The sequence below is a fragment of the Arachis hypogaea genome, chromosome 18 (genome assembly GCF_003086295.3).
Source record: "Arachis hypogaea cultivar Tifrunner chromosome 18, arahy.Tifrunner.gnm2.J5K5, whole genome shotgun sequence".
Lineage (NCBI taxonomy): Eukaryota > Viridiplantae > Streptophyta > Magnoliopsida > Fabales > Fabaceae > Arachis > Arachis hypogaea.
Window position 1 is genome coordinate 100,190,880 of NC_092053.1, and position 11,035 is coordinate 100,201,914.

The window sequence follows — 11,035 nt, forward strand, 5'->3', positions numbered from 1 at the left end:
TATCAATCTCAAGAACTCCCTTCTTTATAGGCGTCCCATTATTCACAGGATTCCTTTCAGAAGTGTACATGAACTGGTTATTAGCAACCATGTCAATGAGTTCTTGAGCTTCTGCAGGCGTTTTCTTTAGGTGAATGGATCCACCTGCAGAAGTGTCCAGTGACATCTTCGATAGCTCAGACAGACCATCATAGAATATATCCAGGATGGTCCATTCTGAAAGCATGTCAGAAGGACACTTTTTGGTCAACTGTTTGTATCTTTCCCAAGCTTCATAGAGGGATTCACCTTCTTTCTGTCTGAAGGTTTGAACATCAGCTCTAAGCTTGCTCAGCTTTTGAGGAGGAAAGTACTTGGCTAAGAAAGCCGTGACCAGCTTATCCCAAGAGTTCAGGCTGTCTTTAGGTTGAGAATCCAACCATAATCTAGCTCTGTCTCTTACAGCAAAAGGGAAAAGCATGAGCCTGTAGACTTCAGGATCTATTCCATTAGTCTTAACAGTATCACATATCTGCAAGAATTCAGTTAAGAACTGAAAAGGATCTTCAGATGGAAGTCCATGAAACTTGCAGTTCTGCTGCATTAGAGAAACTAATTGAGATTTCAGCTCAAAGTTGTTTGCTCCAATGGCAGGAATGGAGATGCTTCTTCCATGTAAATTGGAATTAGGTGCAGTAAAGTCACCAAGCATCTTCCTTACATTATTATTATTTTCGGCTGCCATCTCCTCTGCCTGTTCGAAAATTTCTGAAAGGTTATCTCTGGATTGTTGTATTTTAGCTTCTCTTAATTTTCTCTTCAGAGTCCTTTCAGGTTCTGGATCTGCTTCCACAAGAATGTTCTTATCCTTGCTCCTGCTCATATGACAAAGAAGAAGGCACAGAAAAATAATAATAATAATGGGGATCCCTTATACCACAGTATAGGGATTCCTATGTGAGTGGAAGAAGAGGGGGAGATAAAGGATGTGATGTAAAGGAAGAAACACAACTGTACGGATGGAAGAGATGTGAGATGAGATGTTAGGATATGAATGAATAAATAGAATAGGATGAGAGAGAAGGAGGGAATTTTCGAAAATTATTTTTGAAAAGGAGTTAGTGATTTTTGAAAATGGTTTTTGAAAAATGTTAGAAATTTTCGAAAATTTTTGAAATCAAAAATAAAAATAAAAATAATTAGTTAATTAAAATGAAATTTTTGAAAAAGGGGGAGATATTTTCAAAAATTAGAGAGAGAGAGTTAGTTAGGTAGTTTTGAAAAAGTTAAGAAACAAACAAAAAGTTAGTTAGTTAGTTGAAACAAATTTTGAAAAGATAAGAAGTTAGGAAGTTAGAAAAGATATTTTGAAAAGATATTTTTTTGAAAAAGATAAGATAAGAAGATATTTTTTTGAAAAGATATGATAGAAATTAGTTTTTGAAAAAGATTTGATTTTTAAAATCACAATTAATGACTTGATTCATAAGAAATCACAAGATATGATTCTAGAACTTAAAGTTTGAATCTTTCTTAACAAGCAAGTAACAAACTTCAAATTTTTGAATCAAAACATTAATTGATTATGTTATTTTCGAAAATTTGGTATAAAAATAAGAAAAAGATTTTTGAAAAATATTTTTGGAATTTTCAAAAATAACTAAGAATTTTGAAAAAGATTTGAATTTTGAAAAAGATTTTGAAAAAGATAAGATTTTCAAATTGAAAATTTGATTTGACTTATGAGAAACAATTTGATTTTAAAAATTTTTGAAAAAGTCAATCCAAATTTCGAATTTGATGAGAGAAAAAGGGAAAGATAATTTTTTGAATTTTGAAATTTTTATGAAAAACATGAAAAATATGCAATGCATGAAATTTTTAGATCAAAACATGTGATGCATGCAAGAATGCTATGAATGTTAAGATGAACACCAAGAACACTTTGAATGTCATGATGAACATCAAGAACATAATTTTGAAAAATTTTTAATGCAAAGAAAACATGCAAGACACCAAACTTAGAATTCTTTAATGCTTAGACACTAAGAATTCAAGAATGCATATGATAAACATGAAAAGACACAAAACAAAAAATCATCAAGATCAAACAAGAAGACTTACCAAGAACAACTTGAAGATCATGAAGAACACCATGAATGCATGAAATTTTCGAAATATGCAAGATGCACATGCAATTGACACCAAACTTATGATTTGACTCAGGACTCAAACAAGAACACAAAATATTTTTGATTTTTATGATTTTCTAATTTTTTTGGATTTTTATTTTATATTTTTCGAAAGTAGTCTTGAAAAAGAAAAATAAGGATTCCAAAATTTTTTAGTATGAATTCCAGGAATCTTGCCATGTTAGTCTAAAGCTTCAGTCCAGGAATTAGACATGGCTCACTAGCCAGCCAAGCTTTCAATGAAAGCTCCAGTCCAAAACACTAGACACGGCCAATGGCCAGCCAAGCTTCAGCAGGTATGGATACTTTTCATGTATAGAGCAACTCAGTGTGTGAGAATCTCTTCATTTGTGATGGCAAGTTGAAACCCCAGTTCAAAAAGTTAGACATGGCTTACAGCCAGCCAGGCTTCAACATGCTTCATGAAACACTAGAATTCATTCTTAAAAATTTTTGAATAAAATTTTTGAAAACATTTTTATTATTTTTTTTTCGAAAACATATGAGAGATTTTTGAAAATATTTTTGAAAGATTTTTGAAAATAAAATAAAAAGAAAATTACCTAATCTGAGCAACAAGATGAACCGTCAGTTGTCCAAACTCAAACAATCCCCGGCAACGGCGCCAAAAACTTGGTGCACGAAATTGTGTTCCATGTTCTTTGTACTTGTGTGAGAGTAACAATATATAATTGTATTGAATCCTCATTGTGGCTCTATGTATGTGTGGACACAACTCTGTTCAACTAACCAGCAAGTGTACTGGCTCGTCCAAGTAATAAACCTTACGTGAGTAAGGGTCGATCCCACAGAGATTGTTGGCTTGAAGCAAGCTATGGTCACCTTGCAAATCTCAGTCAGGCGGGTTTAAACATGATATTTTATTAGATTAAAATAAACAATAAAAGGGATAGAGATACTTATGTAGATTCATTGGCAGGAATTTCAGATAAGCGAATGGAGATGCTTTTCGTTCCTCTGAACCTCTGCTTTCCTGCTATCTTCATCCAATCAGTCTTACTCCTTTCCATGGCTGGCTGTATGCAAGGGCATCACCGTTGTCAGTGGCTACATCCCCTCCTCTCAGTGAATCATATGCTCACACACCCTGTCACGGCACGGCTATTCATCTGTCGGTTCTCGATCATGCTGGAATAGGATTCACCCTCCTTTTGCGTCTGTCACTAACGCCCAGCACTCGCGAGTTTGAAGCTCGTCACAGTCATTCAATCATTGAATCCTACTCAGAATACCACAGACAAGGTTTAGACCTTCCGGATTCTCTTGAATGCCGCCATCATTCTAGCTTACGCCACGAAGATTCTGGTTAGGAGATCTAAGAGATACTCATTCTAGCTTAATTCATGTAGAACAGAAGTGTTTGTCAGGCACGCGTTCATAAGGGGGAAGGATGATGAGCGTCACACATAATCATCACCTTCATCACGTTCTTGGGTGCGAATGGATATCTTAGAAGCGAAATAAGAAGAACTGAATAGAAAACAGTAGTACTTTGCATTAATCTTTGAGGAACAGCAGAGCTCCACACCTTAATCTATGGAGTGTAGAAACTCTACCGTATGAAAATACATAAGTGAAGGTCCAGGCATGGCCGAGATGGCCAGCCCCCTATGATCTAAGAACCAGGCGTCCAAAGATTGTTTACACTGATCAAAGATGCCTAATACAATAGTAAAAGGTCCTATTTATAATAAACTAGCTACTAGGGTTTACATGAGTAAGTAATTGATGCATAAATCCACTTCCGGGGCCCACTTGGTGTGTGTTTGGGCTGAGCTTAAGTGTAGCACGTACAGAGGCCATTTGTGGAGTTGAACACCAGTTTCTATGCCAGTTTGGGCGTTCAACTCTGGTTTTGGATCCTTTTCTGGCGCTGGGCGCCAGATTTGGGCAGAAGGCTGGCGTTGGACGCCAGTTTGCGTCGTAAATTCTTGGCCAAAGTATGGACTATTATATATTGCTGGAAAGCCCTGGATGTCTACTTTCCAACGCAATTGGAAGCACGCCATTTCGAGTTCTGTAGCTCCAGAAAATTCACTTTGAGTGCAGGGAGGTCAGAATCCAACAGCATCAGCAGTCCTTTTTCAACCTCTGAATCTGATTTCTGCTCAAGTCCCTCAATTTCAGCCAGAAAATACCTGAAATCACAGAAAAACACACAAACTCATAGTAAAGTCCAGAAATGTGAATTTAGCATAAAAACTAATGAAAACATCCCTAAAAGTAACTAGATCCTACTAAAAACATACTAAAAACAATGCCAAAAAGCGTATAAATTATCCGCTCATCATACAGCTTTGCTCTGTGACCATTTGCTGTGAATTGATTTTTTGTTGCTTCATCTAGCAGTTCAATACTCCCGTAAGTAAAAACCTTTGTTACCAAGTATGGGCCAGTCCACTTAGACTTCAGTTTGCCAGGGAAAATCTTAAGCCTTGAATTATACAGGAGCACTTGCTGTCCTGGCTTGAATTCCTTCTTTTTGATCTTCTTGTCATGCCACCTCTTAGCTCTTTCCTTGTATATCTTAGCACTCTCATAAGCTTCTATCCTGAATTCATCTAACTCATTTAGTTGCAACAACCTTTTTTCTCCTGCAGCTTGGGAATCAAGGTTGAGGAGTTTAGTGGCCCAAAAAGCTCTGTGTTCAAGCTCTACAGGGAGGTGGCAGGATTTGCCATACAATAGCTGAAAGGGTGACTTGCCAATAGGAGTTTTGAAAGCTGTCCTATATGCCCATAATGCATCTTCTAGCTTCCTAGCCCAATCTTTTCTTGTGCTTCCCACTGTTTTCTCTAGGATCTTCTTTAATTCCCTATTTGCTAGTTCAGCCTGGCCATTAGTCTGAGGATGGTAAGGTGTGGCCACTTTATGGATTACTCCATATTTGTGGAGGAGCTTCTCCATCTGTTTGTTGCAAAAGTGACTACCACCATCACTGACAAGACCCTTGGGCACTCCATATCTTGTGAAAATGTGCTTTTTTAGGAATTGGAGGATAATCTGTGCATCACAAGTGGTCGTGGCTATGGCTTCCACCCACTTTGAGACATACTCCACTGCGACTAAGATATATCTGAAAGAATAGGAAGGGGGAAAGGGCCCCATGAAATCAATTCCCCATAGATCAAATAATTCCAGTTCCAAGATGAAGTTTTGAGGCATCTCATTCCTTCTTGTTAATCCTCCTGCTTTCTGGCATTCATTACATTGGTGAACATATTCTCTGGCATCCTTGAAGATAGTTGGCAAATAGAAGCCGCTCTGCAATATCTTTGCAGCTGTTTTCTCTGGGCCAAAGTGTCCACCATAAGCTGAACCATGGCAGTGCCACAGGATATCCCTCATTTCACTCTCAGGGACACACCTTCTAATTACTCCATCAGAACATCTCTTGAACAGGAAGGGTTCATCCCATAAGAATTTCTTTCCCTCATGGATTAACTTCTTCACTTGTTGCTTAGAAAATTCTTGAGGTATCTTCCTTCCCACTTTGTAGTTTGCTATGTCAGCAAACCAAGGTGCGTGCTGGATCTGCAAAAGGTTCTCATCTGGGAAGCTTTCGTTCACGGGCTGAGAGGCTTGTTGAATTGTTTCATGTGGTAACCTCGACAAATGGTCAGCAACCCGGTTTTCAGTGCCCTTCCTGTCTCTTACCTCAATGTCAAACTCTTGTAAGAGCAATATCCACCTGATAAGTCTTGGTTTAGCATCTTGTTTTGACATCAAATACTTAAGTGCAGCATGGTCAGTATAAACCACAACTTTGGATCCTATCAAGTATGATCTAAACTTATCAAATGCATAAACTACAGCTAGAAATTTCTTCTCTGTTGTGGTATAATTTTTTTGGGCCTCATTCAACACTTTACTTGCATAATATATGACATGATGTAAGTTTCCCTTCTTTTGCCCAAGTACAGCACCAATTGCAAGGTCACTTGCATCACACATGAGTTCAAAGGGTAACTCCCAATCTGGAGGTGTGATGATTGGTGCTGTTGTGAGTCTGTTTTTTAAAGTTTCAAAGGCTTGCTGGCAGTTTTCATAAAAAACAAAAGGGTTATCAAGCATTAATAGATTACTCAAAGGTTTGGCTATTTTTGAAAAATCCTTGATAAACCTTCTGTAAAATCCGGCATGCCCCAAGAAACTTCTAACAGATTTCACATTAATTGGTGGAGGGAGTTTTTCTATGATCTCAACCTTTTCCTTGTCGACCTCTATCCCTTTTCTTGAAATTTTATGACCAAGAACCATCCCTTCGGGTACCATGAAGTGGCATTTCTCCTAATTCAAAACCAAATTAGTTTCTTGGCACCGTTTCAAGACAAGGGTTAAATGGTTTAGGCAAGCATTGAAATTATCACCAAAAACAGAGAAATCATCCATGAAGACCTCTAAAAATTTTTCGACCATATCAGAGAAAATGGAGAGCATACACCTTTGAAATGTGGCTGGGGCGTTGCAAAGCCCAAAGGGCATCCTCCTGTATGCAAAGACTCCAAATGGACATGTAAAGGCAGTCTTCTCTTGGTCCTTGGGATCCACCACGATTTGATTGTATCCAGAATATCCGTCCAAAAAGCAATAATAGGCATGGCCGGCTAATCTCTCCAGCATCTGATCAATGAATGGGAGAGGGAAATGGTCTTTCCTGGTAGCATCATTCAATCTTCTATAGTCTATGCACATTCTCCACCCAGTCACTGTTCTAGTAGGGATCAACTCATTCTTTTCATTAGTGATGACCGTCATTCCTCCTTTCTTTGGTACAACTTGAACCGGGCTCACCCATGGGCTATCAGATATTGGGAAGATTATTCATGCATTCCACAACTTCATTACTTCCTTCTGGACAACTTCCTTCATTGTGGGATTTAGCCTTCTTTGGGGTTGAACCACTGGTTTGGAATTGTCTTCCAAGAGGATTTTATGCATACACACTGCAAGGCTGATTCCTTTCAGGTCGTCAATGGTCCATCCTAAAGCATCTTTGTGAGCTTTGAGTACATCAAGAAGTTCTCCTTCTTCCCTCTTTGTTAGGGATGAATTAATGATCACTGGGAAGCTCTTCGATGTGCCAAGGAATGCATATTTGAGATGGTTGGGTAATGGTTTCAGTTCTTGTTTTCGTACTTCTTCCTTCTTGTCTTGTTTTTCATCTTGCTCAATAGAAGTCTCAGCTACTTGTTCCTCTGTTGCCCCTTGATTTCCTTCTTGCTCTCGAGGACTTTCTTCCAGCATTTCTTCCACCAAACTCTCTATCATATCCACTCTCACATAATCCTCTTGCTCGGGAATGTGTTGCATTGACTTGAAGACGTTTATGACCATTTGTTCATTGTGGACCCTGAAGATCATTTCTCCTTTTTCTACATCAATAGTGGCTCTTGCTGTGGCTAGAAATGGCCTTCCCAAAATGATTGAATTGTTTCTTTCCTCTTCAGTATCCAAAATCACAAAATCTGCTGGGAAAATAAACTCCCCAACCTTCACCAACAGATTCTCCACAATTCCAGTGGGTGTTTTGATTGATCTGACAGCCATGACCAATGACATCCTGGTGGGTTTAAGCTCTTCTATAGCAAGTTTTCTCATCATTGAGAGAGGCATTAAGTTGATGCTGGCACCAAGGTCACAGAGAGCTTTGTTGAGAATTATTCTGCCAATGGTGCATGAGACTACAAAGCTTCCTGGATCCTTGAGTTTTGGTGGAATGCCCCTTTGAATCAAAGCACTGCATTCCTCGGTGAGTAACACGGTTTCCTTCTCAAGCCAACTTCTTTTCTTATTGATAAGCTCCTTCAAAAACTTGGCATACAGAGGCATTTGCTCAAGTGCTTCAGCAAAGGGAATATTGATTTCCAGCTTTTTGAAAGTCTCAAGGAACTTATGAAAATGTTGGTCCTTAGTTTCTTTGTTGAACCTCTGGGGATATGGCAGTGGAGGTGTGATGCTCTTTCCTATTTGTTGCTGTCCCTGAGTTACTTCTTGTGAACCGTGTGGTTGGTTGTCCTTCTCCTTGAGTTTCTTAATGCTCTTGTTTGGCATCACAACTTGATCCTTGGCTTCATCTGCCTTTGTTTGCTCCTTATCTTCTATTGGCCTTTTGCTGCTCTCTGCTTGCTTCTTTGTAGTGTCATTATTGCTCATCAATATTTTCCCACTCCTTAATTGTATTGCCTTGCATTCTTCCTTAAGATTTGGGATTATGTCACTCGGCAGAGAGCTTGAAGGTCTCTCAATAGAGATCTGCTTGGAGATTTGCCCCATCTGCCTCTCTAGGCTCTTCAGGGAGGCTTCATGATTCTTGGTTATCATTTCCTGGTGTTTCAGCATTTTGTCTATCAAGGTCTCCAAGTTAGTGATTCTTTGAGCTTCAGGTGATGCTTGTGGTGGGTTGTGAGATGTGGGTGGTGGATGGTAGGCATTTTGGTTGGTGGATTGGTTATTGGATTGGTATTGGTTGGGGTTGGGGTAGTTGTTTTGGGGTTTTCTATAGGGATTCTGGTTAGTTTGCTGCTGGTTGTGGTTTTGGTTGCTTCTTGGATTGTTTTGGTTTGAGTTCCTATGCCATGGTTGTTGGTTTTGGGTGTGATTATCTCCCCATTTGAGGTTTGGGTGGTTCTTCCAGGATGGATTGTATGTATCACCATACACTTTATTTGGTCCTTGGTTGTGCATATACTGTACTTGCTCTTGTTGTTGTTCTTCTTGAGTTTCTTCATTTTGCCCCCATGTGGATGATGGTTGGCTTGTGTTAACTGCTGCAACTTGGAGGCTATCAATCCTCTTGGCCATTTGTTCAAATTGTTGTTGAATTTGTTGCTGCATCATCTTGTTTTGAGCCAAGATTGAGTCCACTCCTTCTAGCTACATTACTCCTCTCCTTTGTGATGGTTGGCGATTTCTTTGATGAGCAAAGAAATATTGGTTGTTAGCCACCATATCAATGAGATTTTGAGCTTCTTCTGCTGTTTTCATCAGTTGCAATGATCCTCCATCTGAGTGGTCAAGTGATTCTTGAGCCTTTAGAGTGAGTCCTTCATAGAAGTTCTGTAGCTTGTCCCACTCAGTGAACATTTCTGGTGGACATTTCCTCAGCAGAGCCTTGTATCTCTCCCATGCTTCATACAGATTTTCAGCATCCAATTGCGTGAATGTTTGCACCTCAGTCTTCAGCCTGATGACTCTTTGAGGTGGATAGAATTTGGCTAGAAATTTAGTTATCAAGTCATCCCAACTAGTGATGCTTCCTTGAGAAAAAGTTTCAAGCCATTGTGCGGCCTTGTCCCTTAATGAGAATGGGAACAGCAGAAGCTTGTAAGTTTCAGGATTCATGCCATTGGACTTGACAGTGTCACAAATCCTTAAGAAGGTAGATAGATGTTGATTTGGATCCTCCAATGATCCTCCCCCAAACGAGCAGTTGTTTTGGACCAATGTAATGAGTTGTGGCTTCAATTCAAAGTTATTTGCATTGACATTAGGGGTGAGAATGCTGCTTCCACAATGTCTAGCATTTGCAAAGGTATAGGAGGCCAATACTCTCCTCTGCTGTGGGTTATTGTTAACCCCTCCTCCTGGATTTGATGGATCTCCTTCCATTTCGTGATATTCTTCCTCAGATTCTTCCTCTCCAACAATATTTTTCCCTCTTTCAGCTCTTCTCAACCTTCTAAGAGTTCTCTGGTCAGTTTCAGATAAAATAGGAATGGATCTCCCTGTACCTGACATACAAGCAGAACATAAGAAATGCACAAAACCAGTGGCACTTCAGTCTATTGCTAGAATGAAGTTCTAGTTAGCTTAAACAAAAATTCAAACAGTTAGTGGGTTAATTGAAAATTAAAGAACAGAAAAGTAAAAGTGCTTGATCTAGATCTCCACTTCACTTAATCATTGTCAATCTAATCAATCCCCGGCAACGGCGCCAAAAACTTGATGTGCAGAAAACGATCCGACACAAAACTCACCGGCAAGTGCACCGGGTCGCATCAAGTAATAATAACTCACGGGAGTGAGGTCGATCCCACAGGGATTGAAGGATTGAGCAATTTTAGTTTAGTGGTTGATTTAGTCAAGCGAATCAAGATTTGGTTGAGAGATTTGTGATTTGCAGAATTTAAATTGCATAGAAAGTAAAGGGAATGGGTAAATTGCATGAAATTAAAGAGAACTGAAATTTAAAGTGCTGAATCTTAAAGAACAAGAAATTAAATGGCAGAAACTTAGAACGCAAGAAATGTAAATTGCAGAATCTTAAAGTGCAAGAAATGTAAATGGCTTGAATTGTAAAGGGAATTGGGAATTGGATTTGCAGAAATTAAACAAGGCAAAGTAAAATTGCAACAAGCATAAGAGTGGAAGATGAATTGGATTGAATCGGATCTAAAAATAGAATTGTAAATGAGCATGAAAAGCGTTAAACAGAGAAAGTAAAATGAGAATTCAGATCTCAGGACTCAAGAGACTAGATAACCAAGTCTAGATCTCAATGCCTTCCTAGATCCAACAAGAACAATTGCAAAGAAATTGTAAATTGTAAATTGCAGAGAAAGTAGAAGACAGAAGCAATTAACCAAAATGGAAATTCAATTATGCAGTAAAATGAAACAGGGAGATCTCAGGATGAGATTGAAACAGATTTCCTTCAATTCTCCAACCCAAGATCCAAGACAATTGTAATTGAAATTCAAAGCAAGAAAACTAAGAGGAAGGGAATTCAATTCTCCTTCCCCGAGACTTAGAAATTAAAATTTACTCCACACCAAAAGCTCTCCGAAAACTCTCTATGAAAACTAAAAGGAAAGCTCTTTTAAAAACTTAAATCCTATGCT

The 11,035-nt window shown here is 38.7% G+C and overlaps 1 non-coding gene across 1 annotated transcript; it reads left to right on the forward strand.

Moving 5' to 3' along the window:
* Positions 1–220: 220 nt before the first annotated feature.
* On the forward strand, positions 221–328 carry LOC112773689 (small nucleolar RNA R71). Its single transcript, XR_003188226.1, has one exon. It is a non-coding gene; the product is annotated as a small nucleolar RNA R71 (small nucleolar RNA).
* The last annotated feature ends 10,707 nt before the right edge of the window (positions 329–11,035 follow it).